The sequence below is a fragment of the Hyla sarda genome, chromosome 7 (assembly GCF_029499605.1).
Source record: "Hyla sarda isolate aHylSar1 chromosome 7, aHylSar1.hap1, whole genome shotgun sequence".
Taxonomy (NCBI): Eukaryota; Metazoa; Chordata; class Amphibia; order Anura; family Hylidae; genus Hyla; species Hyla sarda.
This window is the reverse complement of record NC_079195.1, coordinates 224758336-224783332: the sequence shown is the minus strand read 5'-3', so window position 1 is coordinate 224783332 and position 24997 is coordinate 224758336. Positions and strand designations below refer to the sequence as shown.

Below are 24997 nucleotides of genomic sequence, written 5' to 3'. Positions count from 1 at the left end.
GTCACATATTACCCACAAATCTTTGTAATGGTGATTGACAGAAGTATTGGACCAATTAGCTCTAGTCCAGCCCCTGCCCATATAAAGGAGCTGTAGCCAATTATCGCTCTCTTGGGTTTCTGCTCTCGTGGATGCCGGACTAGCAGGACGGATCTGCGCAACTTGCAAAGACACGCTAGGCCTGAAAACCTACCGGCCTCAGCTGAACTAAAACCGTGAGTTCTCAACTACCCCCGCTAAAGCTAGCGTGACTACTGGACCGCAATTAAATCCCCTAAATCCAGTGGAACAGCGCCTAATACTAAAAGACTCTAAATTTGCTAAAGTCCCAACCTTTGTCAATCTCCAAAGAAACAGTTGTATGCATAGAGACTGTTCAGTTTATAAAGCTTTGCAGTAAAAGTAATACCTATTTCAGAAAACTCTCCGGTTGTGGACATTCTATTATGATCTACCTCCCTATCGCTCTTGGGAAGGGTGGCGGTAGGACAAGCATTACTGAGGAGCCCTCACCCTGGCGTCACGAATAGCAAGGGATAACAAACACCCTTTAATCACCGCACAGCTACACTCCCCATATCCTACTCCCCCAGGCTATCACAGATAGCTGGGACAATTTATTGGATCAGTCCATTATTGTAGGTAGTGACTGTGCATTGGTTCATGTATGTCATGTAATCACTTTACATTGACAAATTTTTTCTCAAATTCAACATAATAACATATTAGGGGCGGATACACTGTGCATTGGTTCGGCCCAGAGTTCGGGTACGTTCACACGAGCGGATTTACAGTGTATTTTATGCTGCGGATCCACTGGTGAAGGCCCCGCTCTATGCTGTCTATACGCTGCGACAATCCGCGCGTGTGAGCGTACCCTTAGGCTGGGTTCACACCACGTTTTTGTCATACTGTTTTCAATCAGTTTTTCTAAAGAAAACCGTATGGCAAAAAAACGGATGGAACCATATGGGAAAAAGTAAACCGTATGAGGGAGATTTATCAAAACCTGTCCAGAGGAAAAGTTTCTGAGTTGCCCATAGCAACCAATCAGATCACTGCTTTCATTTTTGAAAAGGCCTCTGAAACATGAAGGAAGTGATCTGATTGGTTGCGAATCGGGACTTCACTGCGGCCGGGGATTGGCTGAGCGCAGTATGATTCATCAGACCACCAGCAACCAGGAAGAGGATCGTGGCGGAGAACGGAGTCGGTTACCGGAGGTCCCGGGGGAGCGAAGCAAGGTATGTACGTCTTTATTCTTTTTTACTGCCAGCACTATGGGGGACAATTTTTATATTCTGGAGTTCTCCTTTAATTTGTCACCCTTGTAGTAAGGTGAGGCGTGTAAAAGGGCGGAGACAAGGTCTCTACTACCTTGGGGATCTAAGAGGCCTCCACCATTTTGTGTTCATCCATCTTCTAATCTTTAGCCTAAACCAACAACTGGATCAAGAGAACTGGGTGTTTGATGGTGGTTTCGTGAACTTTTGGCTACGAGATGTATTTTGCATCCTGATCCCCACCCAAAACGAGCCTATTTCAGGGCTGGATTGTTTATGTGGCCCTTTACGTCTGTCATTTGTCAGCCACACATCCCCTATTACCATGTGCGACCTGTCAAAAGCCTGCGATTAGCTGACAGAAATATTGCATTTGCTTGTTCATTGACTGATCATTGGCCATATGACAAAGGGCGGTTATCAGATCATTTGGCCTATAATCTTGCCATGCAATGGGGTGCAAAACTGTAGTACCAGGCAAAGCCACTATCAAATAAAGGGCACTGTTCCTGGTAATTTAAAAGAGATGCAACACTCTCTGGAATCCCATGACCCCTTCAGTCAGCTGATCTCATCTCAGGGGTTCCAGGAGTCGTACCCCCCCACTGATAAATATTAGTGACATATCAGATGATAGCCCTGGAAAACCCCATTAAAATAGGTTTTCTATAGGATTATCAAGTCATCTTGGCTCTTTCCAAGACTCCCACAGACTTGAATGGAGAGAGTTATAAACACTGGATTGAGACTACCTCTCCACTGTCGGAATTAGTGTCAGAAGACTCCATTCTCCTCATGGGTATGGGGGTCCTCAGGGTTTAAGGGGTACTCCGCCCCTGGACATCTTATCCCCTATCCGCAGCGGCATGACCCCCGCGATCTCGGCTGCGGCACCCCAGACATCCGGTGCACCGAGCAAACTTCGCTCCGAGCCGGATGACTGCAAAGCGGGGCTGAGGCCGCCACGGCCGCTCAATGCAAGTCTATGACCGTGAGCCTTGACCGTGACATCATGAGCGGGGCGCAACCGTGATGTCACCAGCCTCCGGTGCTGCACCCAACACTAAACAAATGCCGGGTGCAGCAGGGAGATTGCGGGAGTCCCCAGCGGCGGGACCCCTGCAATCAGACATCGTATCCCCTATCCTGTGGATAAGGGATAAGATGTCTAGGGGTGGAATACCCCTTTTACATTGAGAATGCTCCTTTATAACTTGACATTTGGCTGCTTATCTTCTAGTTTTCTTCACCTCTGACAGCATTGGCTCCAATGAAGAGGACCAGCACCATGAAGAGAGTCTAGGACCAACACCATGAAGAGAGCCTAGGACCAACACCATGAAGAGAGCCTAGGACCAGCACCATGAAGAGAGTCTAGGACCAGCACCATGAAGAGAGTCTAGGACCAACACCATGAAGAGAGCCTAGGACCAGCACCATGAAGAGAGTCTAGGACCAACACCATGAAGAGAGTCTAGGACCAACACCATGAAGAGAGCCTAGGACCAGCACCATGAAGAGAGTAGTGTTGCTCACGAATATTCGCAATACGAATTTTATTCGCGAATATTGCATATTCGCGAATATAGCACTATATATTCGTAATTACGAATATTCGTTTTTTTTTCTTTTCTTCACAGTACACATCACAGTGATCATCCCTCTCTGCTTCCAGCTTGTGTGGTGTAAAGAAGGCTCTAATACTACTGTGTGAGACTGGTGTGCGAATTTTCGCATATGCGAATTTTTGCCTGTACAGGTTTTTTTTTATATGCAAATTTTCGCATATGTTAATTTTCGCATACGCGAATATTTGCATATGCGAAAATAAACCGTGAATATTCGCGAATATATGACGAATATTCATCCATATATTCGCGAATTCGAATATGGCCTATGCCGCTCAACACTAGAAGAGAGTCTAAGACCAGCGCCATGAAGAGAGTCTAGGACCAACACCATGAAGAGAGTCTAGGACCAGCACCATGAAGAGAGTCTAGGACCAGCACCATGAAGAGAGTCTAGGACCAGCACCATGAAGAGAGTCTAGGACCAACACCATACTACACCATCTTCTGTAGTAGTATTCAGCGGCTGGCCATGATCAGCACCATGAAGAGAGTCTAGGACCAGCACCATGAAGAGAGTCTAGGACCAACACCTTGAAGAGAGTCTAGGACCAGCACCATGAAGAGAGTCTAGGACCAACACCATGAAGATAGTATAGGACCAGCACCATGAAGAGAGTCTAGGACCATCACCATGAAGAGAGTCTAGGACCAGCACCATGAAGAGAGTCTAGGACTAGCACCATGAAGAGAGTCTAGGACCAACACCATGAAGAGAGTCTAGGACCAGCACCATGAAGAGAGTCTAGGACCAACACCATGAAGAGAGTCTAGGACTAGCACCATGAAGAGAGTCTAGGACCAGCACCATGAAGAGAGTCTAGGACCAGCACCATGAAGAGAGTCTAGGACCAACACCATACTACACCATCTTCTGTAGTAGTAGTCAGCGGCTGGCCATGACCAGCACCATGAAGAGAGTCTAGGACCAGCACCATGAAGAGAGTCTAGGACCAACACCTTGAAGAGAGTCTAGGACCAGCACCATGAAGAGAGTCTAGGACCAACACCATGAAGAGAGTCTAGGACCAGCACCATGAAGAGAGTCTAGGACCAGCACCATGAAGAGAGTCTAGGACCAGCACCATGAAGAGAGTCTAGGACCAACACCATGAAGAGAGTCTAGGACCAACACCATGAAGAGAGTCTAGGACCAGCACCATGAAGAGAGTCTAGGACCAACACCATGAAGAGAGTCTAGGACCAGCACCATGAAGAGAGTCTAGGACCAACACCATGAAGAGAGTCCAGGACGAACACCATACTACACCATCTTCTGTAGTCGTAGTCAGCGGCCGGCCATAGTGTGAAGATAAGTAACATAGACCCGCAATATGATTCATTCTAGAATATTAGACATTACATTTCAATATTGAACTTTTTTTTCTCTTTCATTCATACAATGGATTATTTTTTTTGATTTCTCTCCGGTGTTTTTGACCTGGATGAGTCCTTGTCTGAATTATCATTAATTCTGCTCTGAGCATAAATTGATGCAATGATGGATATGACTGGTGTCCATGACCAGGATGGAGACAACAGTGGCCCCCCAGCACTATCAGTGGCCCCGGGGCCAGAGAGATCAGAGAGGAAGGTTTGATGCTGATGAAGGATTACAGTGCACGGGGTATTGATGGATGACTTAGCTGGAGGTCTTCTGGTTTGTGGATGTGTTCACCTTCCCCAGCAAGGGGTCTTCTAGAAAATCCTACTATGTCACCACGTTGGTGCAAGTATAAAAATATAGGGGGTTAAATTTTGCGTAAATGTGTAGATGGTTCTTCTGAGATATTTGCATGTGTATGTTTCTTTAAAAACCATTTCACCCTCAGGACACCCACTAAATCTCGTCCTATCAGCAGCAGAGCTCAGTGGATTTTTATAGTAAACACAACTCACATAAGGGCATTTACTAATATTTCCCATTTTCATAGGGATTTTTTTCCCATCTAGCCCTTAAAACAGTGGTCTCCAAACTGTGGCCCTCCAGATGTTGTAAAACTATAACTCCCAGCATGCCCGGACAGCCATTGTCAGTGTGTCATTCACATGTATCTCAAGAGCCAATGTCATTATCCTGTACCCCAAGTGTTATTATCCGGTACCCCGAGTGTTATAATCCTGTACCCTGAGTGTTATAATCCTGTACCCCAAGTGTTATCATCCTGTACCCCAAGTGTTATCATCCTGTACCCCAAGAGTCATTATCCTGTACCCCAAGTGTCATTATCCTGTACCCCGAGTGTTATAATCCTGTACCCCAAGTGTTATCATCCTGTACCCCAAGTGTTATCATCCTGTACCCCAAGTGTCATTATCCTGTACCCCAAGTGTTATCATCCTGTACCCCAAGTGTTATCATCCTGTACCCCAAGTGTCATCATCCTGTACCCCAAGTGTTATCATCCTGTACCGCAAGTGTTATCATCCTGTACCCCAAGTGTCATTATCCTGTACCCCAAGTGTTATCATCCTGTACCCCAAGTGTTATCATCCTGTACCCCAAGTGTTATCATCCTGTACCCCAAGTGTCATTATCCTGTACCCCAAGTGTTATTATCCTGTACCCCAAGTGTCATCATCCTGTACCCCAAATGTTATCATCCTGTACCCCAAGTGTCATTATCCTGTACCCCAAGTGTTATCATCCTGTACCCCAAGTGTCATTATCCTGTACCCCAAGTGTTATCATCCTGTACCCCAAGTGTTATCATCCTGTACCCCAAGTGTTATTATCCTGTACCCCAAGTGTCATCATCCTGTATCCCAAGTGTTATTATCCTGTACTCCAAGTGTTATTATCCTGTACCCCAAGTGTTATTAACCTGTACCCCAAGTGTTATTATCCTGTACCCCAAGTGTAATCATCCTGTACCCCAAGTGTCATCATTCTGTACCCCAAGTATTATCATTCTGTACCCCATGTGTTATCATCCTGTACCCCAAGTGTTATCATCCTGTACCCCAAGTGTTATCATCCTGTACCCCAAGTGTTATTATCATGTACCCCAAGTGTTATCATCCTGTACCCCGAGTGTTATTATCCTGTACCCCAAGTGTTATTATCCTGTACCCCAAGTGTTATCATCCTGTACCCCAAGTGTTATCCTGTACCCCAAGTGTAATTATCCTGTACCCCAAGTGTTATCATCCTGTACCCCAAGTGTCACCATCCTGTACCCCAAGTGTTATCATCCTGTACCCCAAGTGTCATCATCCTGTACCCCGAGTGTTATCATCCTGTACCCCAAGTGTTATTATCCTGTACCCCAAGTGTCATCATCCTGTACCCCAAGTGTTATTATCCTCTACCCCAAGTGTTATCATCCTGTACCCCGAGTGTTATTATCCTGTACCCCAGGTGTTATCATCTTGTACCCCAAGTGTCATCATCCTGTACCCCAAGTGTCATCATCCTGTACCCCAAGTTTTATCATCCTGTACCCCAAGTGTTATTATCCTGTACCCCAAGTGTTATAATCCTGTACCCCAAGTGTTATTATCCTGTACCCCAAGTGTTATTATCCTGTACCCCAAGTGTCATCATCCTGTACCCCAAGTGTTATCATCCTGTACCCCAAGTGTTATTATCCTGTACCCCAAGTGTTATCATCCTGTACCCCAAGTGTTATCATCCTGTACCCCAAGTGTCATCATCCTGTACCCCAAGTGTTATTATCCTGTACCCCAAGTGCTATCATCCAGTACCCTGAGTGTTATCATCCTGTATCCCAAATGTTATTATCCTGTACCCCAAGTGTTATTATCCTGTACCCCAAGTGTTATCATCCTGTACTCCAAGTGTCATCATCCTGTACCCCAAGTGTCATCATCCTGTACCCCAAGTGTTATCATCCAGTACCCTGAGTTTCATCATCCTGTACCCCAAGTGTCATCATCCTGTACCCCAAGTGTTATCATCCTTTACCCTGAGTGTTATTATCCTGTACCCCAAGTGTTATCATCCTGTACCCCATGTGTCATCATCCTGTACCCCAAGTGTCATCATCCTGTACCCCAAGTGTTATTATCCTGTACCCCAAGTGTTATCATCCTGTACCCCATGTGTCATCATCCTGTACCCCAAGTGTCATCATCCTGTACCCCAAGTGTTATTATCCTGTACCCCATGTGTCATCATCCTGTACCCCAAGTGTCATCATCCTGTACCCCGAGTGTTATCATCCTGTACCCCAAGTGTTATTATCCTGTACCCCAAGTGTCATCATCCTGTACCCCAAGTGTTATTATCCTCTACCCCAAGTGTTATCATCCTGTACCCCGAGTGTTATTAACCTGTACCCCAGGTGTTATCATCTTGTACCCCAAGTGTCATCATCCTGTACCCCAAGTGTCATCATCCTGTACCCCAAGTGTTATCATCCTGTACCCCAAGTGTTATTATCCTGTACCCCAAGTGTTATAATCCTGTACCCCAAGTGTTATTATCCTGTACCCCAAGTGTTATTATCCTGTACCCCAAGTGTCATCATCCTGTACCCCAAGTGTTATCATCCTGTACCCCAAGTGTTATTATCCTGTACCCCAAGTGTTATCATCCTGTACCCCAAGTGTTATCATCCTGTACCCCAAGTGTCATCATCCTGTACCCCAAGTGTTATTATCCTGTACCCCAAGTGCTATCATCCAGTACCCTGAGTGTTATCATCCTGTATCCCAAATGTTATTATCCTGTACCCCAAGTGTTATTATCCTGTACCCCAAGTGTTATCATCCTGTACTCCAAGTGTCATCATCCTGTACCCCAAGTGTCATCATCCTGTACCCCAAGTGTTATCATCCAGTACCCTGAGTTTCATCATCCTGTACCCCAAGTGTCATTATCCTGTACCCCGAGTGTTATAATCCTGTACCCCAAGTGTTATCATCCTGTACCCCAAGTGTTATCATCCTGTACCCCATGTGTCATCATCCTGTACCCCAAGTGTTATCATCCTGTACCCCAAGTGTCATCATCCTGTACCCCAAGTGTTATTATCCTGTACCCCAAGTGCTATCATCCAGTACCCTGAGTGTTATCATCCTGTATCCCAAATGTTATTATCCTGTACCCCAAGTGTTATCATCCTGTACCCCAAGTGTTATCATCCTGTACTCCAAGTGTTATCATCCTGTACCCCAAGTGTCATCATCCTGTACCCCAAGTGTCATTATCCTGTACCCCAAGTGTTATCATCCTGTACCCCAAGTGTTATCATCCTGTACCCCAAGTGTTATTATCCTGTACCCCAAGTGTTATCATCCTGTACCCCAAGTGTCATTATCCTGTACCCCAAGTGTTATTATCCTGTACTCCAAGTGTTATCATCCTGTACCCCAAGTGCTATCATCCTGTACCCCAAGTGTTATCCTCCTGTACCCCAAGTGTTATCATCCTGTACCCCAAGTGTCATCATCCTGTACCCCAAGTGTCATCATCCTGTACCCCAAGTGTTATTATCCTGTACCCCAAGTGTTATCATCCTGTACCCCAAGTGTTATCATCCTGTACTCCAAGTGTTATCATCCTGTACCCCAAGTGTCATCATCCTGTACCCCAAGTGTCATTATCCTGTACCCCAAGTGTTATCATCCTGTACCCCAAGTGTTATCATCCAGTACCCCAAGTGTTATTATCCTGTACCCCAAGTGTTATCATCCTGTACCCTGAGTGTTATTATCCTGTACCCCAAGTGCTATCATCCAGTACCCCGAGTGTTATCATCCTTTATCCCAAATGTTATTATCCTGTACCCCATGTGTCATCATCCTGCACCCCAAGTGTTATCATCCAGTACCCCAAGTGTTATTAACCTGTACCCCAAGTGTTATCATCCTGTACTCCAAGTGTTATCATACTTTACCCTGAGTGTTATTATCCTGTACCCCAAGTTTTATCATCCTGTACCCCAAGTGTTATTATCCTGTACCCCAAGTGTTATTATCCTGTACCCCAAGTGTTATCATCCTTTACCCTGAGTGTCATCATCCTGTACCCCAAGTGTTATCATCCTGTACCCCAAGTGTTATCATCCTTTACCCTGAGTGTTATTATCCTGTACCCCAAGTTTTATCATCCTGTACCCCAAGTGTTATTATCCTTTACCCCGAGTGTTATTATCCTGTACCCCAAGTGTCATCATCCTGTACCCCAAGTGTTATTATCCTGTACCCCAAGTGTTATCATCCTGTACCCCAAGTGTTATTATCCTGTACCCCAAGTGTTATCATCCTGTACCCCAAGTGTTATTATCCTGTACCCCAAGTGCTATCATCCAGTACCCTGAGTGTTATCATCCTGTATCCCAAATGTTATTATCCTGTACCCCACTTGTTATCATCCTGTACCCCATGTGTCATCATCCTGTACCCCAAGTGTTATCATCCAGTACCCCGAGTGTCATCATCCTGTACCCCAAGTGTTATTATCCTGTACCCCAAGTGTTATTATCCTGTACCCCAAGTGTCATCATCCTGTACCCCAAGTGTCATCATCATCCTGTACCCCAAGTGTTATCATCCTGTACCCCAAGTGTTATCATCCTGTACCCCAAGTGTTATTATCCTGTACCCCGAGTGTTATCATCCTGTACCCCAAGTGTTATCATCCTGTACCCCAAGTGTCATCATCCTGTACCCCAAATGTTATCATCCTGTACCCCAAGTGTTATCATCCTGTACCCCAAGTGTTATTATCCTGTACCCCAAATGTTATCATCCTGTACCCCAAGTGTCATCATCCTGTACCCCGAGTGTTATTATCCTGTACCCCAAGTGTTATCATCCTGTACCCCAAGTGTTATGAATTGATATGAATTGGCGCTAAATCTGCACCGGACCTGCGCCGTCCCCAATGATGGCATTGCAGTCCGTGCCGAAATCTGCCAAAAGAATGAGCATGTTTGGCCGCACAATTTCCACAGATTGAACTGCGCAGCGCTATCACACTGACATCAATGGGAAGCTGCTCTGAGCGAAAATTCCTGGCAGAATTTCCCAGTGTGAACTGGCCCTTACAGATCTTTACCAGGTTCATCAACAGGACATCTTAGGGGGGACAGGGGGTCTTGTTTTCTGACATTTTTTGTCAAAAGCATTGGAGACCCTTAGTTCAAGGCGCCACTCTGAAGCCCCAGCCTCGTATGAATCAGAAAAAGTGACGCAAATGGCTCGAAAACACAATTGGGGAGATTTATAAGAACCTGTGCAGAGAAAAAGTTGACCAGTTACCCATAGCAACCAATCAGATCGCTACTTTCATTTTTCACAGGCCTTTTTCAAAAATGAAAGAAGCAATCTGATTGGTTGCTATGGGCAACTGGTCAACTTTTCCTCTTCACAGGTTCTTATAAATCTCCCCCAATTTTCAGTGTATTTACACCTAAACCAAAATTTCACAGGTGGCTGCCATATTTGTTGTCTGACCCACAACCAAAACAAACATGTCTGCCTCTCCTTTGTACACCCAATGGATAAATGTTATTATCTTATTATCTCAATGGGAAAAAAACCTGTCCCTAAAACACACAAAAAAGAGCAAATATAGGCAAATCCTGACATATAAATCTGTATATTTTTTTTATATATTTTTATCTGTAGGTGTCTGGCAGCAGTCATAACAGATATTAGGAAGACGCGGAGTGCAATGTCTTATTTTATTCGCCGGCCTGTGTAAAATAGATGAGGATTACCCGGCCTATAAATATATATCGCCTGCGCCTTATTGTGGAGGGTTTATAATTAGGAGAAATTTCTATTGAGATTTTTCCGGAAAGAGCGAGAAAATATTACCTGGCGAGATGACAAGGATAAAGTTAGATGAAAAGCGACCGTTAACTTGGCGCCGTCCACGTGGCGAGTCTCAGACTGTAAATTGTCAAATGGGATTCAGCGACACTGTAAAAGAGAAATGACATATAAAGAGCTCAGCGGCCGCATTGACAACTATTCAGAAATTGATTCCAGCCGCTGATGGCTTCCACGGTCCCAGGTGGGTCGGAGGCCGCGGCGGCATCATCTGCTAATCCTGTCATCTGATTTTCTTTTTTCCCCTTTTCATTCTGCCATTTAAGGCCTATTGACTTGTGAGGATCAAGAAAAAGAAGTCAAAATATCCTCTAAGTGTTTTAAGAGACAGGCGGCCATGCTGCCTCCGAGGATGAGGCGACCTGACAAAGCCAACGTGACCTCTGCAGATAGAAGGGGCTTCATAGGGCAGAATTTTTAATGTGTTTTTTTTTTTTATATATAGTCATAAATGTTGAGATTTGTCTAGTTAGATACAGAAAAATAGATAATAGATAAAAAGATAATAGATAAATAACGGCCAGATAATTAGTGAAGATAGATAGATAATAGAGGGATAATAGATAAATGATAGCCAGACAGATATTTAATAATAGATAGCAAGGATGGAAAAAAGAGAAAGAAGGTAGATAGCTATGAGATAGATAGATATGAGATAGATAGATAGATAGATAGATATGAGATAGATAGCCATGAGATAGATAGATAGATAGATAGATATGAGATAGATAGATAGATATGAGATAGATAGATATGAGATAGATAGATAGATATGAGATAGATATGAGATAGATAGATATGAGATAGATAGATATGAGATAGATAGATAGATATGAGATAGATAGATATGAGATAGATAGATAGATATGAGATAGATATGAGATAGATAGATATGAGATAGATAGATAGATATGAGATAGATATGAGATAGATAGATATGAGATAGATAGATAGATATGAGATAGATAGATAGATATGAGATAGATAGATAGATATGAGATATATAGATAGATAGATATGAGATAGATAGATAGATATGAGATAGATATGAGATAGATAGATATGAGATAGATAGATAGATAGATAGATAGATATGAGATAGATATGAGATAGTTAGATAGATATGAGATAGATAGATTGATAGATATGAGATAGATGGATAGATAGATAGGAGATAGATAGATAGATATGAGATAGATAGATACGAGATAGATATGAGATAGATAGATAGATAGATAGATAGATATGAGATAGATAGATATGAGATAGATAGATTGATAGATAGATACAAGATAAATAGATATGAGATAGATAGATAGATATGAAATAGAAATGAGATACAGAGATATGAGATCAATATATGAGATAGATAGATTGATAGATATGAGATAGATGGATAGATAGATAGGAGATAGATAGATAGATATGAGATATATAGATACGAGATAGATATGAGATAGATAGATAGATATGAGATATATAGATATGAGATAGATAGATTGATTGATAGATAGATACAAGATAAATAGATATGAGATAGATAGATAGATAGATAGATATGAAATAGAAATGAGATACAGAGATATGAGATCAATATATGAGATAGATAGATAGATTAGATAGATCTGAGATAGATTTTATATAGATAGATAGACATGTGGTAGCAGGGTGTGATGAGGGCAGATGTTGTTACCCTAGGGGCAGATGGCATTAACCCCTTGTATTTGTGACGCCAGGGCGTGGTTTTTCCTATAGCCACCCGAAGGTATACCGCTGGATCCTGGGCTAGGCACGGGGGCAATAAAGACCCCAACGCCAAGTTACGGACAATGGTAGCTTTACTGAGGGTAGACAGATGCTAAAGTCTATACAGTTCAGCCAGGACCCAAGGAGGTGACCAGTGACGCAGAGACCTTAAGGGCTTGCGGGGACTTGTAGTAGGACTGGACAATTGAATGCAGACCACGCTGACTTGACAGATGACAGGGACTGACTTGACTCATAAAGCTGTGACTTTATCTTACTTGACTTGATGGCGGCTGCAGAACTGGACTTTGAGGTCTCCAACACTCTGGACACACACACTAGACAAGACTGCACTGGACCTCAGCAGAAGAGAGAGAAGCTCCACCCAGGGCTTATGTGGGGGAGACCAGCAGTACTTATGAGCTTCTGAAGTTAAAGGGGTACTCCGCCCCTGGCATGTTATCCCCTATCCAAAGGATAGGGGATAAGATGTTAGATCGCTGCGGTCCCGCTGCTGGGGACCCCGGGGATCGCCGATACGGCACCCCGCCATCATTACTGCACAGAGAGATCGCTCTGCACGTAATGACGGACAATACAGGGGCCGGAGCAGCGTGACGTCATGGCTCCGCCCCTCGTGACATCACGGCCTGTCCCCTTAATGCAAGTCTATGGCAGGGGGCGTGACAACCGCCACGCCCCCCCATAGACTTGTATTGATGGGGGCGGGCCGTGACATCACGAGGGGCGGAGCCATGACGTAATGATGCTCCGGCCCCTGTATTGCCCGTCATTACGTGCAGAGCGATCTCGCTCTGCGCAGTAATGATAGCAGGGTGCCGCAGCAGCGATCCCCGGGGTCCCCAGCAGTGGCACCGCGGCGATCTATCGCCCAATTTAGAAGCAAATCCCCATAGCAATCCTCTTCTAAACTGGGCGTTTCCCGAGACAGGTTTCATCAGAGAGGATTTAGACAGAAAAGAACAACCTTAACTTCAGAAGCTCATAAGTACTGAAAGGATTAAGCTTTTTTAATAGAAGTAATTTACAAATCTGTTTAACTTTCTGGACCCAGCTGATATATAGAAAAAAGTTTTTTCCTGGAATACCCCTTTAAAGGTAGGAAGACAATGTAATAGAGCAGCAGAAAACGCTAGCAGAATGCTTGGATGTATAGGGAGAGATATTAGCAGTAGAAAGAGAGAAGTGCTCATGGATGTATAGGGAGAGGTATTATCAGTAGAGAGGGAAGTGCTCATGCCGCTGTACAGAACACTGGTGAGACCTCACTTGGAGTATTGTGCGCAGTACTGTAGACCGTATCTCCAGAAGTATATAGATATTCTAGAGAGAGTTCAAAGAAGATACTAAACTAGTACAGGGATTGCAGGATAAAACTTGCCAGGAAAGGTTAACCCCTTAAGGACCCTTGACGTACGCGTATGTCATGACACCCTGGTACTTAAGGACCCATGACGTACGCGTACGTCATAGACAATTCAGGGCCCCGCCGGGCGCCGGACAGGGATCGGACCGGGATGCCTGCTGAAATCATTCAGCAGGCCTCCCGTGCAAACACTCAGGGGGTCATTAGACCCCCCCATGTCGGCGATCACAAAAAAACGCAAGCGAGTTCACACTTGTGAATCGCTGCGATTCCGGTGATGCGGGTCACCTCCTGTATCTATGGGGAGGTGGCGATTTCGTCACCCCCCCAGGATCGCTGCTATTGGCTGGATGATCGTCCAGCCAATAGCAGCCGGCAGGGGAGGGGTTAACCGCATCCTCCTGCAGCTCCCGCGGCTGGCTGGGTTCAGTCAGCGGTTAGAGCTGCTGGATGAAGACCGGGACCCCCCCTCTGCTGAGATCGGAGCCCCCACAGAAGTAAAGAAGCCCCCCATAGATCAGGGAAAGAATACAGCCCAGGGAAAGGTGGGGTAAAAAGTAAAATAAAAGTTAAAAAAAAGTTAAAAAAATGTTCCACCCCCCCCCTGACCCCTTAATAGGTCCCCAAGGGTCCGCTGCAATTTTTCAGTGTTACCCGGGCCCTATTAGGGGTTCAGGGCGCTGCATTTGGCCCCCCATTTTTTTTTGGCCGCAGCGCTTCCCCCCCCATACAGTTTATAGTTACACCAATCACACACAGTACATACTCCCCACCCCCCAACACCCCCCCCTGACACCGCCACCCCACCACCACCCCCGCCACCGTAGAAAAAGGCGATGGCTCGGCAGGCATTTTCGGCAGCGGAGACATACGCTTTTCTTGCCTCCAATTCCGAATCTGCCAGTGAGGATGATGAAGATCCAACATTCCTGTGTTCTTCATCGTCCTCCTCATCATCTAGTACTGATGATGAGTCCCCTGTACGGCGGCGGAGATGCCGCCAGGCGAGGCCACGCACCCCCCATGATAGTGGCCCAGTGGCCGGCACTAGTACAAGCGACTATGCCGCTGGTACTAGAAGTCCGACCCCCCAGACAAGTTTACCGGAGCCCCCTTCCGGTGACTCTGTCTGGAGACCCCCAGAGGGTTATCAGCCACGGATTCCGGAGTTTGTTGGCGACTCCGGAATCCGGATTGACACGGCCGGGTTCACTGAAATTGACTATTTCAGTAATTTTTTCAGTGACGGCCTGGTCAATCTAATGGTGGAGCAGACGAATCTGTACCCCAGGCAGTTCCACGCCCACCACCCAGATTCTTTTTTGGCCAGGCCCAATGAATGGCGCGCCATTGATGCAGCAGAGATGAGGACATTTTGGGGCCTCACGCTGCATATGGGCCTGGTCAAAAAGCCTAGTGTCAGGCACTACTGAAGCGGGGATGTCCTATACAAGACCCCGCTGTACAGTATGGCCATGACACAGAAGCGGTTCGAGGCGATTCGGAAATGTCTTCATTATGCAGATAATGCGGCATGTCCGCCCCGAAGTGATCCCGCCTATGACCGGCTTTACAAAGTGAGGCCGGTCATCGATCACTTTGGGGCCAAATTTTTGGAGGCCTACGTACCGCTCATGGACCTGTCGGTTGATTAGTCTCTTATCAGTTTTAAGGGGAGACTCATCTTCCGCCAGTATATTCCCTCGAAGCGGGCGCGATATGGCGTGAAGCTCTATAAACTTTGTGAGAGTACCTCCGGGTACACTCTCAAGTTTAGGGTATATGAGGGACGAGATTCCCGTATTGAACCCCCAGAATGTCCCCCCACTCTGGGTGTTAGCGGGAAACTTGTTTGGGACCTTGTGCACCCATTGCTGGATAAGGGTTACCACGTGTACGTGGATAACTTTTATACCAGCATCCCTCTCTTCACATGCCTTGCCGCCAGATCCACGTCTGCTTGTGGGACCGTGCGAAAAAACCAGAGAGGCCTCCCTCAAAATTTTCTGCAGACACCTATTCCCAGGGGTGAGTCCCGTGCCCTTGCCCATGAAAACCTGTTGTTGGTCAAGTATAAGGATGAGAGGGATGTCCTTATGCTGACCGCTATTCATGGTAACGGCAGCTCACCTGTCCCTGTGCGAGGTACCACAACACCGGTCCTCAAGCCTGATTGTATTCTGGACTACAATCAGTATATGGGGGGAGTTGATCTTTCTGATCAAGTCCTCAAGCCATACATGGCCATGCGCAAAACACGGGCATGGTACAAAAAACTTGCGGTCTACATGGTACAGGTTGCCATGTACAACGCTTTTGTACTGTCCCAGCACGCTGGCAACACAGGGACATTCCTCCAGTTCCAAAAAGAAGTCCTAAAGGTCCTGATCTTTGGCGACCGGGAAAGAGCAGGCCAGACTTCCCAAGGAACTGGAGTTATAGGTGCCAGGATCGTCTCAGGCCAACACTTTCCAGGTGAAGTCCCCCACACTGGAAAGAAGGGACGAACCCAGAAAAGATGCAGAGTGTGTTACAGGAGGGGGATTCGGAAGGACACCACCACTCAATGTGACACTTGCCCCGATCATCCGGGCCTCTGCATTAAGGATTGCTTCAGGGAGTATCACACTTCCATGGAGTACTAAATTTTCCCTTCTCATTTAAATTTTCCATAATTTGACCCCAATGTACCAAGTCCAGAGTGCATTCCAAGTTTTAACCCCATAAACCACTAAATTGCCCAAAATAATGTTTCATCTGAAAAAAATTTAATCAAAAAAAATAACTGATAAGACCTCTGGGGGTATTTTTTTTCCCAAAAAATGGGTCATGGGTCACTGAGTCACTATCATCGGGGACTTTTTATGTTGCCTCAAATGCGCAGCGCTCTCTGTCCACCTGAGTGGGTGCGCATTTGAGGCAACAGGTTAGGAACGGCCACACACATAACATTCCCAAAATGATGATTCAGAGCATAGGTTTTGGGGTGGGCATATTTTTTAGTTTTGGCTATGCTCTGGGTCATCATTCTGGGAACATAATTTATAATTTTATGTCCCACTGTACCCCATTTTAGTTATTTAGTGTACCCCAGTTATTTACCCCATGTAATGCCCCTTGAGGGGGGATCCCACTGTTCTGGCTCCATAGGAGAAAGCCAAAGCTCAAGGACCCTGACTGATCTCCGGCACCTCTGAGACCGGTGTGCATGCTGTTTACGCCAAGATATGAGGTATGTCCTTACTCCTAAGAAATGTATTTACACATTTACAATGAAATTTTCTCCTTTTACCACTTGTGAAAATGAAAAATTTGGGGTAACCCCAGCATTTTAGTGTAAAAAAAATCAAATTTTTCATTTTCACATCCCACTTCATGAATATTTATCAAACACCTGTGGGGTGTTAAGGCTCACTGTACCCCTTGTTACGTTCCTTGAGGGGTGTAGTTTCTAAAATAGTATGCCATGTGTGGTTTTTTTGTTGTCCTGGCACCATAGGGGCTTCCAAAATGCGATATGCCCCCCCCCCCCCCCATTTCAGCAAAATTTGCAAATGTGACTCCTTCTCTTCTGAGCATTGTAGTGCGCCCGCAGTGCACTTGACGTCCACACATGGGGTATTTCCATACTCAGAAAAGATGGTGTTACACATTTTGGAGGGCATTTCTCTTATTACCCCTTTGTAAAAATTTAAACTTTTGGGAAAAACCAGCATTTTAGTGGAAAATAAGAATAAAAAAACATCAAAAGTCGTCAAACACGAGTGGGGTGTTAAGGTATTTCCATACTCAGAAGAGATGGGGTTACAAATTTGGAGGGTCATTTTCTCCTATTACCCCTTGTAAAAATGTAAAATTTGGGGGAAAACCAGCATTTTAGTGAAAAAAAAAAATATTTACACGTCCAACTTTAACGAAAAGTCGTCAAACACCTGTGGGGTGTTAAGGCTCACTGTACCCCTTGTTACATTCCTTGAAGGGTGTCGTTTCCAAAATAGTATGCCATGTGGGGTTTTTTTTTTTGCTGTCCTGGCACCATAGTGCTTCCTAAATGGGACCTCGCCCCAAAAAAACATTTCAGCAAAATTTACTTTGTAAAAGCCAAATGTGACTCCTTCTCTTCTGAGCATTGTAGTGCGCCAACAGAGCACTTGACGTGCACATATGAGGTATTTCCATACTCAGAAGTGATGGGGTAACAAATTTTGGGGGGCATTCTTTCCTATTAACCCTTGTAAAAATTAAAAATTTGGGGAAAAGCTAGCATTTTAGTGAAAAAAAAAAATCATTTACACATCCAACTTTAACAAAAAGTTGTGAAACACCTGTGGGGTGTTAAGACTCACTGGACCCCTTGTTACATGCCTTGAGGGGTCTATTTTCCAAAATGGTATGCCATGTGTTTATTTTTATTTTTTTGCTGTTCTGGCACCATAGGGGCTTCCTAAATGTGACATGCCCCCCAAAAACAATTTCAGAAAAACTCACTCTCCAAAATCCCATTGTCACTCCTTCCCTTCTGAGCCCTCTACTGCGCCCGCAGAACACTTGACATACACATATGAGGTATTTCCTTACTCAAGAGAAATTGGGTTACACATTTTAGGAAGATTTCTCTCCTTTTACCCCTTGTAAAAATTCAAAAACTGGGTCTACAAGAACATGCCAGTTTAAAAAATAAAGATTTTGAATTTTCTCCTTCACTTTGCTGCTATTCCTGTGAAACACCTAAAGGGTTAACAAACCTTTTGAATATCATTTTGAATACTTTGAGGGGTGTAGTTTTTATAATGGGGTCATTTGTGGGGTATTTCTAATGTGAAGGTCCTTCAAATCCACTTCAAAACAGAACTGGTCCCTGAAAAATTTCAATTTTGAAAAATTTGTGAAAAATTGCAAAATTGCTGCTGAACTTTGAAGCCTCTGATGTCTTCCAAAAGTAAAAACACGTCAACTTTATGATGGAAACATAAAGGAGACATGTTGTTTATGTGAATCAATATATCATTTATTTGGAATATTCATTTTCCTTATAAGCAGAGAGCTTCAAATTACAAAAAATGCTAAATTTTCCATTTTTTCATCAAATTTTTGAATTTTTCACCAAGAAATGATGCAAGTATCGGCAAAATTTTACCGCTAACATAAAGTAGAATATGTCACGAAAAAACAATCTGGGAATCAGAATGAAAGGTAAAAGCATCCCAGAGTTATTAATGTGGTCAGATGTGCAAAAAATGGCCGTGTCCTACAGTGAAAATTGGCGGGGTCCTTAAGGGGTTAAAGGACCTTAACATGTATAAAGAAGAGACAGAGGGATATGATAGAGACTTTATATACATAAAGGAAATCAACACGGTAAAGGAGGAGAGTATATATAAAAGAAGAAAAACTACCACAAGAGGACAGAGTTATAAATTAGAGGGGAAAGGTTTCTGCAGTAACATCAGGAAGTATTACTTTACTGAGAGAGTAGTGGATGCATGGAATAGCCTTCCTGCAGAAGTGGTCGCTGCAAATACAGGGAAGGAGTTTAAGCATGCATGGGATATATAAGGCTATCCTTCATATAAGATAGGGATAGGCATAAGGCTATCCTTCACATAAGATAGGGATAGGCATAAGGCTATCCTTCATATAAGATAGAGATAGGTATAAGGCTATCCTTCACATATGATAGGGATAGGCATAAGGCTATCCTTCATATAAGATGGGGATAAGCATAAGGCTATCCTTCATATAAGATAGAGATAGGTATAAGGCTATCCTTCATATAAGATGGGGATAAGTGTAAGGCTATCCTTCATATAAGATAGAGATAGGTATAAGGCTATCCTTCATATAAGATAGGGATAGGTATAAGGCTATCCTTCATATAAGATAGAGATAGACATAAGGCTATCCTTCATATATGATAGGGATAGGTATAAGACTATACTTCATATAAGATAGAGATAGGTATAAGGCTATCCTTCATATAAGATAGGGATAGACATAAGGCTATCCTTCATATACGATAGGGATAGGCATAAGGCTATCCTTCATATAAGATAGGGATAGGCATAAGGCTATCCTTCATATAAGATAGGGATAGGCATAAGGCTATCCTTCATATAAGATAGGGATAGGCATAAGGCTATCCTTCATATAAGATAGGGATAGGCATAAGGCTATCCTTCATATAAGATAGGGATAGGCATAAGGCTATCCTTAATACAAGATAGGGATAAGCATAAGGCTATCCTTCATATAAGATAGGACCAGGTACTATTCATAGGATTCAGATTATTGGGCAGACTAGATGGGCCGAATGGTTCTTATCTGCCGACACATTTTATATGAACTATGTTTCTATATGAGATAGAGATAGATAGATATGAGATTGATAAATATGCAATAGATAATAGATAAATAATTGCCAGACAATTAATAGATCGATATTAGAAAGATAATAGTTAGATAATAGATAAAGAATAGCCAAATAGATAGATATATATGAGATTGATGGGTGGGTAGATAGATATGAGATAGATAGATAGATATGAGATAGATATGAGATAGATAGATAGATATGAGATAGATATGAGATAGATAGATAGATAGATAGATAGATATGAGATAGATAGGTAGATAAATATGAGATAGATAGATAAGAGATAGATATGAGATAGATAGATAGATAGATATGAGATAGATAGGTAGATAAATATGAGATAGATAGATAGATATGAGATAGATATGAGATAGATAGATATGAGATAGATAGATATGAGATATATAGATAGATATTAGGTAGATAGATATGAGATAGATAGATAGATATGAGATAGAGAGATAGATATGAGATAGATAGATATGAGATAGATATGAGATAGATAGATATGAGATAGATAGATAGATGGATAGATATGAGATAGATAGATATGAGATAGATATGAAATAGATAGATATGAAATAGATAGACAGATATATAGATATGAGATAGATAGATATGAGATAGATAGATATGAGATAGATAAATAGATATGAGATAGATATGAGATAGATAAATAGATATGAGATAGATAGATATGAGATAGATAAATAGATATGAGATAGATAGATATGAGATAGATAAATAGATATGAGATAGATAGATATGAGATAGATAAATAGATATGAGATAGATAGATATGAGATAGATAAATAGATATGAGATAGATAGATATGAGATAGATAAATAGATATGAGATAGATATATATGAGATAGATAGATATGAGATAGATAAATAGATATGAGATAGATAGATATGAGATAGATAGATAGATATGAGATAGATAGATATGAGATAGATAGATAGATAGATATGAGAGATAGATAAATAGATATGAGATAGATATATATGAGATAGATAGATATGAGATAGATAAATAGATATGAGATAGATAGATAAATATGAGATCAATTATAGATTTTTTTAGATTTTATAGAAAATGTTTCATTTATCTTTCTTTTCTTTTAATTTTAACCTTTGAACAGATTTTACCTACATTTCCCATTTGAGTTGCGTTTTTTATTTTATTTCGCATTCAATGGATCCAAATAAAGAAATAAACAGAAAAAAATAAAACAACTAAAATAAATACCTAACTACAAAACCGGACAACTTACACTTTTTATCAGTCAGATTATGTTGTTCATGATTTATTATAATTTAGGCATTTCTTACATTTTATACTAAATACTTATACATTTTTAAGAGAGTAAATGGTTTTTTAAATTCATTTTTTTTCTTTTATTATTAATTTTAAAATGACATTTACGTAATACAAGGTTGTTAAGTTGCGAAAAGTATTTATTTATTTTAAATTTTTTTTTTAAATAGAATTCAAAGTCTTTCACTTTTCTATATTTATTGATTGTTTTACATGCAGGATATGTCGTTGGAATGAAAGCGTTTCACCCCTATTTCCCCCCCCCCCCCCCCCCCCCCCCCCCCGTGCTAAATATTCTTCAGTGGTAAAAAGTCTTTTGAAGGTCAGGACCATTTCTTTAGAGTTCACCCTTCTATTTAATAACTTGCAGCTGTGTCAAAAAATGTATTCATCATAGAGGAGAGCGCGGAAGTATTGTGCGGTGTAATTGCAGCTATCGATAGGCTTTAGATGTCCCTGTTATTCCATATTCTGTCCATCCCTAGACAGGGCTGCGGGACACAAAGGCTACAGATCTTGTTAGGTAAAGCCTTTGACACTTTCACTATCAATTGTCTTTTGCAAGCTCTGATCATCACCTCAATTATCCGCTGTCCGGCCTACCTGATAGGTTTTTGCCAACTATAAGTCTTCTGTCGATGAACACAGAATAATGACAGCGAGGGCAAATGGACAGAATACCAAACAGACAGCGAAATGAAATCTACATTGAGAGGTAACAAAAGCAGAAAAGACAAATACAAGTATCTTCGGAAGACAATGATTTTTTTTTTTAAATGAATAAACATAGATATATATATATATATATATACATATATATATATATATATATATATATAGATTATATTATATTATAATAATATAAATATATATCTATAAATTAAATTACAGTACAAATAGTTATATTTATATATAATATATTATAATGATATGCATATTTATATATATACGTAAATTAAAAAATATTTATTACGTATTATATTATAATAATACGTGTGCATATATACGTATATATTAATTAAATATATAATATATTATAATAATGTGTGTGTATATATATATATATATATATAATATATTATAATGATATGCATATATATATATATATAATATTAAATAATATTTACTATATATTATAATAATAAGTGTGTATATATATGTGTGTGTGTTTATATAAACACAGTGGTCCCTCAACATACGATGGTAATCCGTTCCAAATGGACCATCGTTTGTTGAAACCATCGTATGTTGAGGGATCCGTGCAATGTGAAGTATAGGACAGTGGTCTACAACCTGCGGACCTCCAGATGTTGCAAAACTACAACACCCAGCATGCCCGGACAGCCGTTGGCTGTCCGGGCATGCTGGGAGTTGTAGTTTTGCAACATCTGGAGGTCCGCAGGTTGAAGACCACTGTTAGAGGAAGTTGTACATACCTGTCCCCGCCGCTCCGGACCGGCACCGCTGCCCTGGATGTCGCCCTCCATCGCTGTCGCCGCGTCCCCGAGGTGTCCCTGTCGCTCCAGCAAGGCCTCTGCTTCCCCGACATCCTCGCTCTCAGTCGCCGCCATCACGTCGCAACGCACGCCGCTCCTATTGGATGACGGGACGGCGTGCGCAGCGACGTGATGACGACGATGGAGAGCGCCGACAATGCAGGGGATCCCGAAGAGGACGCGCCGGAGCCCCGAGGACAGGTAAGTGATCGTCAGCGGACCACACGGGGCACCGTAAAACGGGGCCATCGTAGAACGGGGGGGGGGGGGGGGGATCGGGGGGGTCACTGTACAGTGTTTACAGAAATGTCAACAATGTTTTTTTTTTATTTAAGTATTATTATTGTGATTATTATTATTATTTTAGTTGCTAATTATATTATTTCAATTTGGAAAAGTGAAATGTTATTATGTATCATTATTATTAGGCTTCTTTCACACTACAACATTCTCCGTTTTTAAACCTCCGTATGATGTTCCGTTCTGTGCACTGTGCAGTTCCCGAGACAGACAAAGGTGTCAGCAGAGAGCACTGTTGCCAGACAGAAAAGAACAACTCAACTTCAGCAGCTGATAATTATTAGAAGGATTAAGATTTTTTAATTGAAGTAATTTACATATCTGTTTAATTTTCTGGAGCCAGTTGATATATAAAAATATGTTTTTTTCCTGGAATACCCCTTTAACAACTAACATTATAATAATAATGCTAATGATAAGAATGTTGTTATTAATAATAATAATAATAATAATGAAATAATATAAGGCTTCTTTCACACTACAACATTCTCCGTTTTTAAACATCTGTATGAAGTTCTGTCTGAAAACCAGCTGAAAACGGCAGTAACAAAATCCTTTTTGTCCGTTAGAAAATCCCATTATAGTCTATAATGGGATTTTCTAATAGCCGTTTGAACCCGTTATAGTCCGTTATTGATAACGGACATTATGTTGTGACGGAAGATAGTACGGAAGAAAATAGTTCATGAACATTCCGTACTATCTTCCGTCACAACATAATGCCCGTTATCAATAACGGACTATAACGGGTTCAAACGGCTATTAGAAAATCCCATAGACTATAATGGGATTTTCTAACGGACGTATAGGATTTTGTTACTGCCGTTTTCAACTGGTTTTCAGACAGAACTTCATACGGATGTTTAAAAACGAAGAATTTTGTAGAGTGAAAGAAGCCTTATATTGTTATTTCATTATTATTATTATTATTATTAATAACAACATTATTATCATTAGCATTATTATTATAATGTTAGTGGTTAAAGGGGTATTCCAGGAAAAAAACATATTTTTATATATCAACTGGCTCCAGAAAATTAAACAGATTTGTAAATTACTTCTATTAAAAAATATTAATCCTTCTAATAATTATCAGCTGCTGAAGTTGAATTGTTCTTTTCTGTCTGGCAACAGTGCTCTCTGCTGACACCTCTGTCTGTCTCGGGAACTGCACAGAGTAGAAGAGGTTTGCTATGGGGATTTGCTTCTACTCTGGGAAGTTCCTGAGACAGGTGTCATCAGAGAGCACTTAGACAGAAAAGAACAACTCAACTTCAGCAGCTCATAAGTACTGAAAGGATTAAGATTTTTTTATAGAAGTAATTTACAAATCTGTGTAACTTTCTGGAGGCAGTTGGTGTATATATATATAGATAAATATTTAAAAAAAAAATCCTGGATAACCCCTTTAAAAATATTATTACACTTTTGGAAATGTCACTGTAAAATATAGTAAAAAAGTTTTGTAAAATTAATAAAAATTCCAATAAAATATGTTACCAGTGTCTTTTCGAGATAAAATATATAAAAATATGTATATATATAAAATATGTATACATAATATGTCATAAAAATTATTTAAGATTGTTGAATTAATAAAATGAGCAGAAACTGTTTATTTAAAGAGTTTTAACCTCTTATGGCAATGTTTCCCAA

At 41.9% G+C, this 24997-nt stretch overlaps 1 long non-coding RNA gene across 1 annotated transcript; it reads left to right on the top strand.

Annotated features, from left to right (window-relative positions):
* The first annotated feature begins 1120 nt into the window (after positions 1-1120).
* LOC130283420 (uncharacterized) lies at positions 1121-23582 on the top strand. The gene is made up of 3 exons (XR_008846691.1): positions 1121-1244; positions 22111-22260; positions 23470-23582. It is a non-coding gene; the product is annotated as an uncharacterized LOC130283420 (long non-coding RNA).
* Positions 23583-24997: the final 1415 nt, after the last annotated feature.